This window comes from Suncus etruscus, chromosome 16 (genome assembly GCF_024139225.1).
Source record: "Suncus etruscus isolate mSunEtr1 chromosome 16, mSunEtr1.pri.cur, whole genome shotgun sequence".
Taxonomy (NCBI): Eukaryota; Metazoa; Chordata; class Mammalia; order Eulipotyphla; family Soricidae; genus Suncus; species Suncus etruscus.
Window position 1 is genome coordinate 55,409,033 of NC_064863.1, and position 20,793 is coordinate 55,429,825.

Here is a 20,793-nt window from a genome sequence, read left to right on the forward strand (position 1 = left end):
ATTCTTGGCCATTACACTATTCTAAATTGAAGTCAACTTCAGAGTCAAGAAATAACAAGCATATTTGCTTTCTACTTTATCAACATAAATTTTTGACTCTTGGTACTGAGAACACAGGCTAGTAAAACTCATATAGCAAACATGTATTAAATGCTGAATGAGATTTCTAGGGAAGGATGTGAGGCAAAGAATATTAGTATTGGGGCAAAATTTTTCTTAGAAGGCTTTACAAAGAATTTACTTCAATTTGAAACTCATCTGATTTGAGTTCTTACAACTTGGCTAATGTATTAAAAGATCTTTGTATTGCTGCTGCCATCACCTACAAGGATTGCCAATGTTAGCAGCACTCTGAAGTCTCTTACAACAATTTCATGGCTTCTGCTTCTGCATACTAATAAAGCAAAGTGAAACATTCATTTGTTGCAGTATTGATGATCCGATATTGGCTTATGTGGAAATCACTGTTTTATTATTAAGTAACAAAATTCTGTCATGCTCATTTTATGCTCAGATACTATTGTTTCTATTCATGTACAAATGGCTATGTAAAATTGAAATAATAGGCTACTTTGATCATAGATAAACCAACTTGGGAATTACACATTTCTAAAGGTCTCAGAAATTTTCAAAAATTTCAAAATCATTGTACTAAAGGCTGTACTATGAAATTTCATTTTATATAATCAAAAATTATTGATTGCCAAATGGAAAGCAATTAGTGAAATAGTATGTCTAACTAAAAACTTAATAATAAAGTTATAATTTAAATTGTATGCCAGACGAATATTTTAATCAATTTATTTATGCATCTTTATGAATGTTCCGTATACATGTTATTTATGCACATTACTTTATATTTACTAAGTGTTTTTCAATTTTAATAATGAAGGGAAAGTCAAGCACTATTAGTAGCAGAATTTTAAATGATGAATACAAATGAATAAATATATATATCAAGAAAAGGTATTCAAATTATATAAAGGAAAATATTTATAAAGCATATAGAAAAATACCTTAATTTGTAGTGATCATAGTAATATTTTTATAGTAATATTTCATACTAATTATATTTTTAGCTTTCAATTATAAGTTTTTTAGAAACTTATTGAATATAACGGCATAAACACTGTAATAAAATCATGAAGTTAATCCTCAGTTATGTCTTTCCTTTTTTGTATTACTTTAAAATTTCTATATATGTATAATTTTATAAATAAAATATTAAACATATTTTCTATCAATTGGGCTTACTATTTTGGACATATCATTGCCACTTTTCATTGAAGAAAATTAATTTAAATATTAAAACAATATACTTTACTTCAAAAGTTTAGTAAAATATATGAATGACTAGTGAACCATTAAATCATTTAGCAGTAGGTAGGTCCTGATATTTCTATCATTTTTTACATTTTTTTCTTCTGAATCATATTATTTTAAGCTTTTTACTGATGTTTTTGGTATATTTTGGTATAAGTGTTTTGGTATATGTGTTCATACTCATATACATGAAAACATCACTACTGTATGTTTAATTACAAATAAAAGGGTAGTTAAATAATAAAATGTAGGTAGCTATTTAACATTTTATGGAAACACACTAATCACTATTTGGCTATTATTGTTAATAAAGTTAATAATACTTATTAAGTGGCAAATTTGGCTTAAATCCAGTATTGGAGAATACACTGTATATGAAATTGAAATTTTGTCCCTCTTTTCTAAATGTTAATTATCTCTGAAAATATGAATTGACACTTTCCCTGCTTTCTTTGTAGAAACTGCTAGTAGATTATTATTTAACCTTATTGATGTATTCTTAAAATTTGAAAGATACTTTCTTTTTTTTTTGCTTTTTTCTATCTTACTCAGTGTAGTAATAGCTTACTTTCATTTTTAACATGTTTTTTAATTTAGTTAATTAGTGTTAATAGGTCAATATGGCCGCACATGCCAGTAGATTAGAGGATTGTCGATTTATATTTTCAAAGCAACTATCTTGTCAAATAATAAAAAAGGGTTTTTTGTTTGTTTGTTTGTTTGTCTTTTGGGGGTGGCACACTCGGTGATGCTCAGGGTTTACTCCTGGCTCTGGGCTCAGAAATCGTTCCTGGCTTGGGGGACCATATGGGATGCAGGGGATTGAATCGAGGTCCATCCTGGGTCAGCCGCATACAAGGCAAATGCCCTATCACTGTGCTCTTACTCAGGCCCCTAAAGTTTCTTACTTAAAAAAATTGTGGGGTGCCACACCAAAAGGTATGCACTACTTAATTTTGGCTTTGTGTTTAGGGATCCCTCTTGGACATTGCTCATAAACCATATGCAATGTAGGAAATATAACTAAGGCCAGACATATGTAATGCTAGTTATTATCCTCCACTCTGACCCCTAGGACTTTAATATTTTAACTTTTAATTTGTTGGAGGATTAGGCACTGCAGTTTACAATATTATTAATGGTAGGGTCTCATTTCTACTATAGTTCAACACTTCAACTTCCACCAGCTTGAACTTTTATAAAGTGAGAGAACTGAGAACAAAGGGTTACATGCAGACCTGTCTGTACCAGGATGAAAAAATCATCACCTTTATTAAGGCATGTGTCAACTTACCTATAAACCTAAACAAAAAAAAAAAGATGAAATACGGATTATTCTAATATTTACGGTTTTTTTTTGGGGGGGGAGTGATGAAAGAGGAAATCTCACTTTCTACTTCCCCTCTTCTATGAATAGTACATTTTTACTGCCCCCATCTGCTGCAGACGTGTTAGCGTTGCTAAGCAGAACCTTCCTGGGGTCCGGGAACCTTTCACAGGGAGAGAAGCGGGAGCATAAGTGGATGAATATGAAATATGAAAATGAAATAAATGAGACCACACAAAATGCATTGTATGGGGACGCTCATCCAAGGGATGAGAGACAAATTTACTTTTTCAGCTGATGACATTTATAAGCACAAACTCTGGTATGCAAGGTGTCCTCAAAGAGCAGGAGAGCAGTACAATGGAGAAACAGGCCTTAATAAATTTACATTTTAAAATTTACATTCTTCAGGTGAGAAACAACTCTGCTGGAGGGCAGTGAAACCAGAGCTAGAGATGTTTTTGGTTTAGAAAAAGCAGGTTTTTCAAGAAACCAGGAGGAGAGAGACAGAGATATTTATGATGTTTATGTAGTAACCGGAAAATAGATTTTAGGGGGGACGGAAATAATTGTTTACCATCATAGAGCTAGACTCAGAAAAACAAGCTGTTGGCGCCAGGTTATATGAACTAGCCAGCAGGGAACTTTTGGTGGGCATTTGGTACTGACATTTCTTTGTCTGTAGGAAAGCTGAGGCTGGATTTCTATATGGATTTCTATGTCCAAATAAAGAGAAAATGTAATGTTACAGCCATATTGGAATTACTGCCAAAGATCCACACAAAGGGTCAAATGATTGACTTCAATAAACGGGCCTTTTGGCAAATAATTCTTTTGGAGAAAGGCATGCACCAGGGAAGGAAAAAACCATATCTGTTGCATGCTTTCCTTAAATAGGAGGTAGCAATACACCACACACACACATATATATATATATATATATATATATATATATATATATATATAAATTTATATATATAAACACCTGGCAGCACACAGGGGCTATTCCTGGCTCTGAGCTCAGAAATAGCTCTGTGCAGGCTCAGGGGACCAAATGTGAAGCTGATATTCGAATCACTGTCCTGCATGTGAGGCAAATGCCTTACGTACATGCTATTTTTTTCTGCTCCACTGTCCAATTAGAAGGTAAAGAAATAAACAGTACCAAAAGAAATAAAAATTGTTAACCTGATCCTAGCAAGGTAGGATTCAGAAGCTATAATACACATAGCTAAATAGGTAAAAATAGTAAGAGGACTAGAGTATAAGTATAAACTATTTTATGAGAATCTAAATATAGGCTGGTTACTGTAACATATAAAGATTGAGAATGCATCTTGAGATAGTTAACTTAGTCCTAACTAAGTTCCTCCCTATTTAGGGAGTTTCATTTTTCCCCCTCTACTTTCTGATAAGCATTTCTTCTTTTCAAGTCAGTCTGAAGAACACAGGAACCAAAAGCAAACCTAGAGACCCTTTGACACAGTTCCTGTACCAGTTAAGAGTAAGACAAAAATAAATGCCATTCATTTCTAAGAGCTTGTTATGGGTCTGAAAGAGAGAGAGAGAGAGAGAGAGAGAGAGAGAGAGAGAGAGAGAGAATATCAGAGTTGTCACTGCTAACAAGCTTCTGTAACATGATATGTATTCACTAAGAGTAACTTTTTTACATATCATAGTAATATAAATGCACTGATAGGTGTTTTATGTTTTGGTATTTTATGTTTTGTTTTATGAATCCACCAGGCTTGGTTCCTAGGTCTAGCCAAGAGTGATTCCTGAACACATAGCCAGGAGTTAGCTCTGAGACTTCAAGGTGTGACACAAAACAAGCAAACAAATACAGAAATACATATATTTCATAGTTATTATAAATATGTTAAAATTCATAAGACATTTGATAATTTTATTAGTTAAATTTATTTTACCTTACTAAAATTATAAATTTTATTTCATAACCTAAAAGCTGTGCTGAATAAAGGTATGGTATTCAAGTTTTTGATGATGGAAATGTTTAAAATTAAAAAGATTGTCCCAAATTTTTCATAATTCATACATTTAAAGTAATCAAATGTTTTATTGATGTTATTGTTAAGCAGACAAGGTGGAATAATTCTGAAGCTTTTTGAAAGAAAATAAACAATAGTCTAACCAATTTGTTACAAAGGATACTCTAGAATATTTATTTGTTATGAAGGCAGACAAACTGTTCTAAAAATGACACAAATTACACTAACCAAGTAATTATAGAAATAACTATTCAAATAATAAAAATTTCAGTGTAAAAATTAGCATGAACAAAACAAAATAAATTTTCCACAAGATGAGAATTTTGTAGAATTGTTATGCTATTTTATACTAACAAAACTTAAAAAAATATTTTATATGGCTAGAATGGTAGCGCAGTGGTAAGGTGATTGACTTGCATGTGGCTGACACAGGATGAACCTCGGTTTGATCCCTGGCATCTCATATGGTTCCCCAAGCCAGGAGTGATTTCTGAGTGCATAGCCTGGAGAGTCACCTGGTGTGGCCCAAAAGCCAAAAAAAATTATATTAACAAAACATATGAAAACAACATGTCATGGTTTATTTTTTATGCTAAAATAGACATGTTCATGCATTACTGGTCACAGGAAAATTTGTATAGCTATGAAAAATTGCTAATATGTATATATTCATTCCACAATAATACTTTCGGTATTTTATTTTTAAACTTTAAAAATTATGACTATTTGATTGAGTTTATATAAAATAATTATATTAATTATGAATAATGAATTATCAGTAACAACATTAGTCACAATTGTGTGGTATTCACTATGTATTATCAATAACTTATCATTTGTCAACAAAAAGACACATTTTGTGTAAAATGCTAGAATAAACTTCCAAATATTTAAAGGCAGTTTTCTCTGAAGAGGATAAGGTTGTTTGTAAATTTTAAAAGTTCTAAGTTGATATCCCAAGTATATGTGCTTATAAATCATATTTTATGTAATGTATACTATAAAATTAGGAGGTATACATATGTTTACATTAAGACAATTATTCATTAAAAATACCGTTTTTAAGGGACCTGTTACACTAACAGTCCAGGGGTCGAAGGGTAGAGGTATGGGATGCATGCTGGGAACAGTGGCAGAGGGAGTTCACACTGGTGGTGGTAATTGCCCCAATACACTCTCACTATGTACCTTAAATACAACTGTGAAAAACTTGTAATTCACATTGGTTTCAATAAAACTTAAAAAAAAACATTTTTAAAAGTAAATTTACCAAAATCAATAAACAAATTTTCTAGCAACCAAGATATTCTAAATATGTTCCATAATAAATGAATGGAAAAAAAGTTGTGGGGGGCCGGCATGTTTGCGCTAGAGGTAAGGTGTCTGCCTAGCAAGTGCTAGCCAAGGAAGGATCGCCGTTCAATCTCCAGGGGTCCCATATGGTCCCCCCAAGCCAAGGGCTATTTCTGAGCACTTAGCCAGGAGTAACCCCTGAGAATCAAAGGGTGTGGCCCGAATAACCAAAAAAAAAAGTTGTGGTATATATACATAATGTAATGATGTTCAACTATAAAAACAGATGAAATCATGAAATTAGTTACCACAAAATAGAACTGAAGAGTATCATGTTGAGAGAAGCCAGCCAGAGAAGCAGCAAGCATATGGAATAATCTTTCTTCAGTGGAGGTTCTTTGACATTACTAGATTTGTTTACCTTTTCTTTGATATTGTATGTTTTGATGCTGTTTCTAAAAAATTAATTGGAAAATATAACAGTGACCACTTCATTGAACATAAATTCAAGAGTCAGAGCAATAGCATAATTGTAGGTTGTGCATGTGACTGACCGACTGACCTAGGTTCAATCCCTGGCATCCCATAAGTGATTACTGAGTGAAGAGCAAAGAATAACCTCTAAGCACTGCTGAGAGTGCAGCATAAAAACAAACAAAAAAATAGTTCAAAAGGGAAATAGGCATGAGAAACTATTATAATTTTCTAGCAAAGAATTGCAAACCAAAATGATGAAATAGCAGCACCTCGAATTAGAATGGCTCAGAAACAGCTCAGAAATAATAGATATTTGTGAATATAAGGAAAAGCAGGAAATCCTTATATATTGCTTTTGCATTTTACTTGGATTAAAATCTAAGGAACTTTTTGGAGAATCCTCAAATTATTATAAAATGCATCATATGATATGCCAACTCTATATATGATTAAATATTGACACATGGATTATAAATATATTCATCAAAGTTACAGTTTTTGTAGCCACAATAAGAATGCAACCCAAGTACTCAGTGTCACAAGGAGATAGTGAAAATGTGGCAAATATGTATATTAAAATGCTATTCAGCTATTATAAAGGGAAATCATTGCCTGAAATAGAAGTCTATAGTAGTAAACATAATATCTGAAGGAGAAACAAATACCAGATATTTTGTTGTTGTAAGTGATGAGAGAAATATCACAAAAAGAGAAAAAGAACAGTTATTAACAAATCTGTGTACTTGTCATACAACTTTGGTAGCCAGGGACTGATCTGAGGAGAGATAAGGTGGCAATATAGTTCAATTGACTGTGATAGAGCATCTTAGTACTTTGGTTATAATTATGCTGTGGCAACATGTACCTTAAAAATGTGTCAAATTACTCCTATAACATATTCACAGTCATTTAAACAAATATCTAATATTTTATATTTTATTTATATTTAATAAAATATTGTAAATCTTAGAAGCTAGTATTTATAAGTCATACTTTTAGGCAGATAAAATTCCTTTTAATATAAAAATAATGGTATGTTAAAGTATTTTATTTTCCTCCTAAATTGTGTTATGCAACACAAATAAGAGAAATTTGATTTGAAGTATGATTTCATTATAGCCTGTTAAACTTATTTTTAAAATGCAGAAAATATTGGTAAGATAATAAGGAGCATATTCATTCTTGCAGTAATAATGCTGAGAGGGGTTAGAACAATGGGGATATTTACTAATTAGAAACAGTATTTATATAATGGCTGTTCTTAGGGCTTAGTTCTAATTCTGATCTCAGGAATCAATTTTAGAGAGGCTCACAAAATTAAATGCAGTGCTTGTGATTAAAATCAAATTGTCTGTGTGTATGGTCAAGTGTGTTCCCCTCTATATATATTTTTCTCTGGCTCTTTTTAGGTAGAATATTGTAATAATCATTGAAAATAATATAAGAAAAATGAATTAAGGAATTTTATTTTTTCAGACAATTATTATGGATGGATATAACATATTGGTTCTTAAAATTCTTTTGTGAATAGATTAGTCAAATTAAATTACACAATTTTTAAATATAAATTTTGGTTCTTTACTTCTGGCATATTTCATAAATCTATTTTATTGACATCATGTAGAGCTGATAGAATGTAATTTCAATCATATTTTAGACACTTTCTCCTAAACAGAGAAGTCCAAGAACAATAAACTGTACAATACCCTGATTCAGTGATACTTGTTATCTAATCTGCTTTAAAGAAATATTTTGTCTATATATTATCAGTCTGCTTTGGAGAGCTATATTATTATATTAAGTTTCCCAGTTATTCATGGATATCAATATCCCCTTTTAAGAAACTACTTAGTCATAGAATGGAAACTTCTGTAATCATTTACCCAAGTCTCCATGTCTAAAACTTAAAACTTCTGGGCTTACTGATTTTCTGCTTGAGGCTGAAATGGAAGACCTCAGGAACTTAATTCCAGCAAGGTAGGCTGTCCCAACCCACAAGGGTGGTACCAGAATTTTGCCATGTGCTTATAAGAGGTCCTCTGTATTCCTCCATACTTGGATTCCTGATTTCCTGCTTGAGGCTTCAAGCTAACTTAATCCCATCAAGGTGGGCTGTCCCCCTCTTGGATGAACTCATCATCTAGCCAATGAACTCCACCATTACACATAGAAAAATCCACACTACAAGTGAGACAATGGTGAAAAAATACAGGCCAACTCTATACATAAAGAATAAAGACAGAAGCTCTAATGATCCAAGAACAACGAATCAACCAGTTTCTCAGATAACGTATTTAGAGAAGAAATTTGGAGGATTTCATAGAACTCAAAGAAAGTATAGATGGAATTGTATGGAACAGAAATAAGAATCAAAAGGATAAAAAGATAGAAATCAGAAAACTCCAAACTGAAATAACAGGTCTGAAAGACAAGGTAGACGAAATAAAAACCTCAATGGGAAGCCTCTCAACAGAGTTACAGCAGCTGAGGATAGAATCAGTAAGCTGGAACATGAGATATATAGCAACTCCATACAGAAAGAGATTGGAAAAGCTCCTTAGAGCAAATGATCAGTTATTTAAAAAAAATACTCAAAGAATGTGAACAGATAAAAATAGAAGACTTCGATAAACTCAAAAGAAACAACATAAAAATACTTGGAGTCCCAGAGACACAGAAAGAAAATCCCAGGAAGCATCAATAGTCAAGGACATCAGTGCAGAGAGATTCCCAGAGCTAAATACTGCTTGCAAACAAAATCTGCATGCCCAAGAATACCAGCTAGAAGAGACGCCAGGAAAAGCACCCCAGGGCACATCCTAGTCACAATGACAAACCCAACAAATAGGGATAAAATACAACAATCATGTTTGTAATCAAGGTGTTTAAATAAAAAATATTAATTAAAAAAAGGAAAAAGAAGCAGCAAGATCAAAAAAGGAAATTACATTCAAAGGAGCATCTTTAAGTTTTACAGGGGACCTGTCACAAGAAACCCCCAAGGCCAGATGGCAGTGGTGGAATATAGTGACAAAACTCAACAAAATGAATGAATGCTTCACCTAGAATACTGCATCTAGCCAGACTCACTTTCAGATTTGAAGGAAGTATACATAGCTTCACAGATAAACAACAACTCAGAAAGTTTGCAGAATCAAAGCCAGCCTTAAAAGAAAACTAAGGTCTACTTTAAAACAAGAAAGTCCAACAGACATGCAAATTCCTATATAAAAATGACACTAAATCCTATGACAGCCATCTGTCTCAATGTCAATAGACTAAATGCATCAGTTAAGAGTGAAAATGGATCCAAAAGCTGAATCCAAAATTCTGCTGCCTTCTAGAAACACATCTGAATATTCAGGACAAATATAGATACAAAATCAAAGGTTGGAGGAAAAATCATCCAAGCAAACAACTTCCTTAAATAAGCTGGCATGACCAAAACATAATAGAAAACACAATTCAAAAATGCCTTCCTCACACCTATATTCATTGCAGCACAATTTACAATAGCTAGAATCTGTAAATAATCAAGATGCCCTTCAACAGACAAATGACTAAAGAAACTGTGGTACATATACACAATGGAATATTATGCAGCAGACAAGAGAGATAAATTCTTGAAGTTTTACTATACGTGGATGGACATGCAATTTATTATGTTGACTTAAATAAATTAGAGGGAGACAGATAGGCATAAAATATTTTAACACATCTATGGATTTTAAGAAAAACAAAAGACATTATTGTAATAATGCCCAGAGACAACAGAGATGAGGGCTGGAAGAACTGGCTCTCAATGTGAAGCTCACCACATAAATAGGTGTGTTTAGTTAGAGAGATGACAATACTACTTATCATGTCAATGTTAATAAGTGAGAGAAGTAGAATGCCTGTCTCAAATACAGGCAGGGGCTGAGGAAGAAGGGAGATGGGGGACATTATTGGTGGGAATGTTGCACTGGTGAATGGAGGTGTTCTTTTTATGACTGAAACCCAACTACAATCATGTATGTAATGATGGTGCTTAAATAGAGAAAAATTAAATTGCATAAATAAATTAAATTATAATCCACTTTCCATGAAATATCTTCATCTCAGTACTCATGTCTCTCAAATGAATAATGCTTCCAAACAAACTAGGAAATAGTACTATTGTACTTCATATTTCTGAGTTTAAGCTTTTCAACATAACTTCTATTTAAATAGAATATATATTGAGTCTAAGTAAAATCCCCAAACTTGCCCAATCTTAGAAAGTAAAAGATTGTGAAACAGATAACACAATTAATTGCATTTCTTATAGTAAATACATGTTGTCTCACAATATGTAGAATTGATTTAAAATTTTGTATAAAATTGAATGAATATATGTTTCTCAACAGTTTATTGAGGTAGAGAAGAGAATTTTAGTAATTTAATTAAGGCATTTGGCACCAACTTGTTTGAGGTCTATATCAAAATAGGGAAAGATAGGCTTCAAGGGTAAGTTGGATAAATTTAACAAAATATAATAATCATTTTCTTCAGTACTTAATATTAATTAAGTGATAATATAACAAGCAAGACTGGAATGTCTTTATCCCATAAATTTTATTGAATACTATGGTTTAATCTTTGAGCTCAGAGCAACAATTAAGCCCTAATACTTCTTTTATTTAAGTATTACTATTTTAACTCTAAACACCGTATTACAAACATATTTGCAGATGATTTTCAGTCATAAAAAGTATACCCCCTCTTCACCAATGGAAACTTCCCATTAACCATGCTTCCTCCCCTACTTCCTGCCTGTTTTCAAGTCAGACATTCTATTTCTCTCACTCACTAAACTATATATATCATGGCTGCTCCTTCCAGCACTCATTTCTATTGTCTCTGGGTATTGTTACCATACTGTGTTTTATTTTTATTAAATCCAACAGATAAGTGAGACTATTCTGTATCCATCTCTCTCATTTTGACTTATTTTACTTAGCATAATGGTTTCCATGTCCATCCATGTAAAGGAAAAATTATGACTTTATTTTTACTGATAGGTGCATAGTATTCGATTGTGGATATATATCACAGTTTCTTTAGCCTCTCATTGGTTGTTTAATATCTAGCTTGTTTCTAGATTCTGGCTATTGTAAATAGAGCTTCAATGAACATGGGTGGATAGAGGGCATTTTTTATTGCCTTTTGTTTTCCTAGAGTATGTCCTTAGGAGTGGTATTGCTGGATCATATGGGAGCTCAATTTCCAGTTTTTTGAGGAATACCATATTGTTTTCCAGAAGGGCTGAACTAAATGGCATTTCTACCAGCAGTGAATAAGAGTTCCTTTCTCCCCACCTCCTGCGTCATTTCCCCATTGTCAAGCTTTTTGTGTGTTGTTTTCTCTGTGTTGTGCTGAGTTTCATTGACTAGGATTTGTTCATGGCTGCAGAGCCCTCATGCTCCTTTGGCTCTGCTCTTTGTGGGCGGGATTAGCTCATGTCTGTTGATGTGCCTTCTGCGAGCTATCTGGGTGGGGTGCTTATCCTTGCTGATGGTGGCAGATCAGGATGCACCCGTGTTGAAATATGCACCCTGTCCATCATGCTCTGCACTTAGTGGATGGGGCAGCTCACCTCCAATGACATGCCTTCTATGGGCTCTTCTGAGCTTGGTGGTTTCTGGTGTCTGCCATGGCTTCTCAGGATAAGCTTGATTACTTATAAGCATGCCAACACAACCTCATATCTCCTGTCTCAGGTGATAAAAATTTCAGATTATATCACATATGGAAATTGTTTTGTCCATGAAAAATGTATTTGACAAAACATAGTTATTGTTACAACCATATTGTATTTTGATATTTATTTATTTTAGCATTTTATTTCTCACAAACATTATACATGTCCTTTCTTAGAAAAAGATAACAAATAAAGTAAAGGTCTTCTCAATATTTTTTGCATTACTTATAATAATTCTCTTCAGTATTAAAGTGTTAAAGTTTTGGGTGGTCTTTTTATTTAGACTTTTTTGAGAAATGTATAAAATTACTAGTTATAATTTAAAACAATATATATTTCAATAATAATGTTGTACCCATTAATATAATCAACTTCATTGAATAATAACAATATAAAATAGTGAATGAGCAATAAAAGTAAGTACGTGAGGACTGAAACTATAGGAAAGTGGATAGGGCATTTGCTTAACATGTGCCTGACACAGGTTCAATTCCCTGATGCCTCAGATTGTGCTCTGAGCCCAGCCTTGAGTGAGCCCTGAGGGAAGAGCCAAAAGTAAAACCTGAGCTCAGTTGGATGTCCCCAAACAAAACAAAACAAAAGTTTGTAAATGTATTTCTCTGTAATATCTATCCATGGGAAATACAGCATAATTCAATAATCATTGATATATAAATATATACAATTATATATAATATATACAATTATATATTATTGATATGTAAATATATATAAATGTATATATAAATATATATACAATTATTGATATAAGATTAGTATGCTTCTTCACTGTCATATTAATAACATTAATTTTTCTGCATGCTTTTTATTCAAACAAAATTATTTTATTCAAACAAAAGACATATACTCATACAAAGTTATATACATATACACATGAATGCACTATTTACAAATGCATTCATTTTATATATTTGTAACTCATGTATTTTAATGTCTCAGTTTGTACTGGTGGGTAGTTACTATAATAAAACTATCAGTAACACTCACTTATTGGAAAAGAAAAATGTTTGGAGAACTTAAAATGTTTACACAGGTAAATAAATTTGTAACCTAAAGAATGACACTTTGATGTGTTTTAATCATGTGGAAATGGAATAGAAATGGAATTTTAAGCCAATTAGATTGACTGCAACATATATGCCATCTTAAATCAGTAATCATTACACATATAACAGATAGTGCATACTAGTAAAGAAAAATAAATAAATATAGAAACCATAAACAAGTCCATGTAAATATGATATCAAGAACTTTTCAAAAAATTAGAAAATAAGTATGCCTTTAACTCCTAATTTTCCTTTAATGTTTTTTTTAGTTTTGTTTTGTTTTTTAAGGAGCTTATACATATCAGAGGCAAATGTCAAGTAAAGTCATCTTTAAAATGATAACAAATTAGAATATAATTTTCCAAAAATTATCTAAATAAAAAAACTGGCTTCTTTTACAAGTATCAGAATTGCCTGTAAAGAATCATAAAGTTGAGGATAATATCTTCATGTAATATTTGTTAAAATCTCATTAGATAGACTTTGTGTTTTCAATTTCCCAGAAGTCATTATTCATTTAAGATTTGGTAATATTTTTCTAAATTATATTTTCTGGTTCTTTTATTAAAAATCTAAATATACAGTCATAATAACTTATCACAGCAGCTTAAGGGGTATGTAGTCTTAGAAATAAAAATATTGAAATATTCTTGAATTTTACATATTTTCTTGGATTTAACACATCTTAAAACAGTATAAAAATTAGAACTTTATCATTTTTTAAGAGCTTTATTCTAATTTAATAAATTTTACAGTAACTGATTATGATTCATCAAATTTTGGTATATTTAAAAGCATTTTAGTTTATTTTCGTTTTATTGGATAGATACTTTCTTATTATTATATTGGCAGGAGTCACACCCAGCACCACTCAGAAGTGACTCCTGGCTCTGTTATCAAATATTATTATTGTCAGGCTAAGGGTCCCATCCATATGAAATGGCCGAAGATTCAGTGCAGGTTTGCCACTTGCAAAGCAAACACCCTACCCGCTGTGCTTTCATTCCCACCTCATTATTGTTTAGATTCTTGACAAGTCCAAGTCTCATGTATAGATTATAAATACCTGACAATTTTTGTAGCATTGAATTTGAATTCATTTTTATTAAATCTTACTTAGCAAACCCTTCTTGACAAACTTTATTACTAAAACATGGCAAAATACTGTAAGAAATATATATATAAATAAATTTATTTAGTACTACTATCTTCATAATTTGTTGCTAATTAAACTGTAAAGTCTCCAAAATATTGACTCTTAATGTACCACTGAAATGACAGCAAACTTATTTGGAGCAAATTAGTTTGGAGAGCTTGAAGTCTCAAATTTTAATTGAATGTAAATGGCTCATTCAGTATGCAAGACATCATCATTTAAACAATCTTGAAAAAGATAAAAGAAAATTTTTCTGTTCAGGAAATGGCACATTAAAAAGCTGTGTATAACCTAGTTATGTCAGTAAACCAGTATTGTGTGTGTGCAGACCACCTAAGTTGATGAGATATATTATAATCAGGATGTTTATCATACATAATTACTAAACAGGAGCTATATTATATGGCACTGACAAGCAAGGGTTTGTAGTTCCAGATTTATGTCCTTTTAGGTTTCTAAGCAGAGCTTGTTATGTAGAAGCCAGTTAAAGCAGATGGACGGCTCTCCTGAGTACAATAGAACAAAGCAGGATTTTGCAGGAGAGAAATTCTAGCAAAATTTACAGACCCACAGAAGCTAAAGAGGCAAACAATAATTGCTAAAATAAATATATATTTTATTTAATATAAAAATAAAACAATTTATACATATGAATACATATGTATCCTATATATAATATAAATATAACATTGATACATATATACATTAATTGATATATATTCACACTTATATACACTCACATGACAATTAGACTGTGTTCAGTACATACACACAGAGACATATACACATGCCTACATGCAAAGAGAGGGACATTTTTATTAAAACCTAACAACAGTGAATACAAATTGAAAGCCACATCTTTAGTATGTATAATTTCTGTAAACACTCTTAACTTGCTCTTATGACAAATTGGGACCAAACTATACTTTAAGTAGGTTTGACATAAATTAAATGTGCAATAATTAAATGGTAAACTGTATACAATAATTAACTATAGTTATTATCCTTGTTTTATTTTAAAAATCTTAAATAAAATACCAAAACTTATGTGACTTTCTCAATATTACCGCACCCTTGAGTGAGAGAGTATAAGGTAGATAATTAACTAAAGTATTTGTTTATATATAACAAGGAAACTACATTTACATTTATCATTTTGTGACTTCAAACATGTGTATGTGTATATTCAAACATGTTATATTCTTACAACTGTAATGGTTATGGTGTTTGTTTCCTTTCTGGAAGAAATGAGCATTCAAACTTTAGAAAACTCAATGTATATTTTCTCAATAAACATTGTATATTCTCAAGATGAATCATATACATTCATATATATGATATATACACATCAATTACATATCATATATATGATATATGTACATAGATACCATATATGTACATATATCATATATATATATACCTAAACTTTGATCAGTTTGAGTGTTCATAAAGTAAAAAATATTAACATGGACCTTTTCTGAAAGCTCCAACATTTGTAAACTAAACAACATATTTCTAAATAAATTCTGGCATGTGTATAGTAGTTCAAATGTTCAATGGTCCAGAAGAAATTCAAATTTAAAAATTTGCTCTAGGCATGTATATCTTAAATTAGAAATGCCTTTATGTTTAGTCTTTTCTAAGTTGAAATTGAATAATTTAAATACTAAAAGAATAGTTAATTAACAACCCACAGAATGAGAGGGTGAAGTTTGATTTAGAATAGCTCATTCTGTTATATGAGAAAAGACATTTGCTTATGTCATTGACAGAACTGTCATTTGAAGCTGGGTATGATTCTATTAAACTAGTAAGTTCTGCCGGAGTGATAGCACATAGGTAGGGCGTTTGTCGTGCATGCAAAAGAACCATGGTTCGAATCCTGGCAGCACATAAGGTCCTCCGAGCCTGCCAGGAGCTACTTCTGAGCATAGAGCCAGGAGTAACCTCTGAGCACTGCCAGGTGTGACCAAAACCCAAATACAAAAAAAAGAAAAAAAAAAGACAAAAACTAGTAGGTACTTCAGATATATGAATTTTATTACTTGTGTACATTAAAGTAAATCTTAAAATAATTGTTAATTCTCATTCTAAAATATTATATGGAATGAATTATATGGAAAACATGTGGAAAATTCAGCTAAAATTTTCCATAGAAATATTGATGACTTTTTGAACAAGAAGAAAATATATATACAAATACATTGTCAAATTTTCTTGGTAAAAATGCAAATTTCCTCAATAACATAAAATTATTTTATCTTGTTATTAAATACCATAACTAGTGCTTTGTTCCTCTCTTTTTCAATGTTTCATTAACTAATCACTGTATTGTGATCAAAAGCAAAACCTAAGAATAAAATTAAGATTGAAGCTGATACCACCATTTTGATATGTATTTTTGAAATGCAGGAAAATATTTTCAGTTCCAAGGGAACTGATAAAATTGAAATTCTAGTTTTATTTATTTTGAAAGAAGTAGGGCATATCTTATATCTACTTGCATTCTTCACTCACGAGTATGAAACAATATTCATTTTTGTAAATATTTTTCCTGTACCAGAGAACTAGTTATAAAAGTGTAATAGATGATGCTTATGTATCCCTTTTAATTATCTGGGCTGATAGGATGACTGTTTCTCTAAGATAACCAATCCTATTTCTCATACCTTCTTCTCATTACATTCTGCATTTCTATATGTATCCAAAGACCTATCCTCTACAATTTTCCATTCTTGGTTCATTTTTCTAATCATATATTTATAAAACAAGTATTCCTCTTATAATTATGCCACTTACTGAATTCAAAAAAGCAAAAGATAATTTCTGTACATTTAAGGAGCTTGGATATTGGCTGCTACCAGCTACAAATAATGTCTCAAGTTGAAATTGACAAGCTTCCTAATTTTTTTAGTTAAGGTCAGCAAATTTATTTTTAAGTAAGACTTTGTGGAAAGGGCATAGTGATGCTACAGTAGGCAGGCTAGTCTTACATAGCCATCTTAGGCTAGATTTCCCCAGCATACCATATGGTCCCCTGAGTGTTGCTAGGAGCAGTTACTTTATGCAGAGACAAGTTTCAAACTCTGAGCACCATTGGGTATGTCCCAAAAATAGAGACCAATAAAAGCTGTGGTAAGCTTACTGCAGGTGAACTAAATAAAAAGCTATGCCACCGATAAACTTCACATCTGATAAAATTCACATCCTCTTTTAGAAATCTTGATGATGAATCATCGATATTTTTTAATCTAAATAGCAATGAAAAGACTAGATTTACAAAAATGTTGTATTATATTAATTATTAAGTAGTTTGCAGGACAGCACAGTTAATTTCAAATATCAGATAACAAAAGATCTCAATTACTTAAAGATGCTCAATTACTTAAAAGTAATTATCATTTTCTAATGAAGAAATAAAAGATGTGGGCCCGAAGAGATAGCACAGCGGTGTTTGCCTTGCAAGCAGCCGATCCAGGACCAAAGGTGGTTGGTTCGAATCCCGGTGTCCCATATGGTCCCCCGTGCCTGCCAGGAGCTATTTCTGAGCAGACAGCCAGGATAAACCCCTGAGCACCGCTGGGTGTGGCCCAAAAACTAAAAAAAAAAAAAAAAGAAATAAAAGATGTAAGACATGAATACCTCATCTAAGTTTATAGAGAAGTCCTGAGATTTAGTCCAGGTATAATTTGAAGATTAAGGTAAATATAACATACTTCTCATTTCTGATTTGACTATGAAATAATGCAAATATGATTGAGAGATTGCCATTAAGAAATCCAACTGTCCAAAAAGAAAGAACTATGGGCAAGTTGCTTGACATGCATGTAGCTCCCTATGTTCAATTTCTCACAAAGCATGTTGTTCCCTGAGTACTACTAGGATTAATACCTGAGCATAGAGCCAAAAGTAAGTCCTAAACACTATTGGTTGTTACCCTAAAAAGAAACAAATATAAATATATTGCTATTAACACTTTATTTTTTTAATTTTTTTTTAGCATTTTAACAGACTTGATTTAAAATTTACTTTTGCCAATTGGCAACAAGAACAGTGGTGAAGAGGAAGACACACTTTAATAGTAAATTATATTTGTTACTTTTTGTATGAAATCCATGTTGGTTTCTTGTTACTGAGCATGTAATTTAAAAATCAGTATTTTATTTTTTTAAAATTTCATTGTGGTCAAAGTGAATTACAAATTTTTCACAGTAATGATTAAGGCAAATAGTGACAATGACTGAGGGGCATTCCCACCAACAGTGTTGTCCTCCCTCCACCTCTGTTCCCAGAATGCATCCCATATCTCCCTCCTTTACCCTCCATAATGCTAGTGCATCTGTTTCCCTCTTCTACAGCTTGCTATACATTGGGTATCAATACCGTTGCTATTAATTTTGGATTTGGTATTAAAGTCTGATTATTTTTATTTCCACCAAATGAACATACTACTGTCTGTTCTTCATAGCATCCACTTCCCCCCCCTCCAATTATTAGACTGATCCAGGTGATTCCAGTAATGTGACTCTATTGGAGATATAAGAAAAGATATGGGAGTGCTCGCTTTGGCAGCACATATACTAAAATTGGAATGATACAGAGAAAATTAGCATGGCCCCTGCACAAGGATGACACGCAAATTCATGAAGCGTTTCATATTTTTGAAATGGTTGACTTTACAAGCCCAGAAAGTGGAAGTCAATGAACTCTGCTGGAATTCAGATGCCAGCACCCCTATCTGCCTGTCTTCTGTACTGTGCTCTATTTTCAGCCTGATTTCATCCTGTGTGTGGCTCATCTGCAGACGGCTCGCCTTCCAGGAGCCTTCCCTGGAGGTGAGCTTACACGCCCAGAAAGGGGAAGCCACTGAACTCTGCTGGAACTCAGATGCCAACACCCCTAATTGCCTGTCTCTGTGCTGTGCTCCATCTTCGGCCTGATTTCATCTTGTGTGTGGCTCATCTGCGGATGTCTCCCCTTTCCTGGAGGTGAGTTTACAAGCCCAGAAAGGGTGGAGCCAGAGGAGCATGGCCGCTCTGCTTCACTTTCTGGCCATGCACATCATTTAGCCAATGAATACAACCACAACACGTAGAAAACCCCACAATACAAGTGTGACAAAAGAGAAACAATGCAGGCCAGAGCCAGACATAGAGAATGATGATGGCAACTCTGATGACTTGAACATGACCAGCCAACTAGTCAGTCTCTCAGATAAGAAGTTTAGAGTTGCATTATGGAAGATGTTCAAAGAACTCAAAGAAAGTATAGAAGAGAACACTAATAAGAATCAAGAAAATATGAAGAATGAAATCAGAAAACTCCAAACTGAAATTTCAGGTCAAATAACAGGTCTGAAAAACTCAGTAGATGAATTCAAGAAAAACATGGTTGAGCTTTCCTATGGGTTAATAGCAGCTGAGGATAGAATTAGTACATTGGAAGATAAGAAGAATAACAATTCCATACAGCAGAAGAAATTGGAAAAAAGTCTTAAAGCAAATGAACAAACAATGGACAAATTACTCAAAGAATGGGAACAGATAAAAATAGAAGTCTATGATAAGCGCAACAGAAACAACTTAAAAATCATTGGAGTCCCAGAGACCCAGGAAGAAAATCTCCAGGAAGAATCAATGGTCAAGACATCATTAAAGAGAAACTACCAGAGCTAATGAATACATGCAATCAAATCCTGCATGCCCGAAGAGTACCAACTAGAAGAGACCCCAGAAAAAACATCCCAAGACACATCCTAGTCACAATGATGAAGCCCACATATAGAGACAGAATTCTGAAAGCAGCAAGATCGAAAAGAAAAATGACATTCAAGGGAACATCCTTGAGATTTACTGCAGACATGTCACTGGAAACACTCAAGGCAAGAAGGCAGTGGTGGGACATAGTGACAAAACTCAATGAAATAAATGCTTCACCTAGAATACTGCACCCAGCAGAACTCACTTTCAGGTTTGAAGAAACGATACGTGGTTTCACAGACAAACAACAGCTCAGAAACTTTACAGACTCAAAACCATTCTTAAAAGAAAAACTGAACGGCCTATTTTAAGACAAGACTGACCAACAGACACACCAAACTTCGATATAAAGATGGCACTAACTCCCAGGACAATTCTTTCTCTCAATATCAATGGACTAAATGCACCAGTTAAGAGACACAGAGTGGCTAAATGGATGAAAAAACTCAAGCCAATCTTCTGCTGCCTACAAGAAATGCACCTGAATAGTCAGAACAAATATAGACTCAAAATAAAAGGCTGGAGGAAAATAATCCAAGCAAACAACACCCATAAAAAGCTGGATTGGCCATACTAATATCAGATAATGCATACTTTATACTTACAAAATTTGTAAGGGACAAAGATGGACATTTTGTATTAATCAAGGGATACATACAG

General features: G+C 32.6%; 1 non-coding gene across 1 annotated transcript; it reads left to right on the forward strand.

The window, feature by feature from the left end:
* Nucleotides 1-18,930: 18,930 nt before the first annotated feature.
* Nucleotides 18,931-19,037, forward strand: LOC126032941 (U6 spliceosomal RNA). The gene has a single exon (XR_007504099.1). It is a non-coding gene; the product is annotated as a U6 spliceosomal RNA (small nuclear RNA).
* The last annotated feature ends 1,756 nt before the right edge of the window (nt 19,038-20,793 follow it).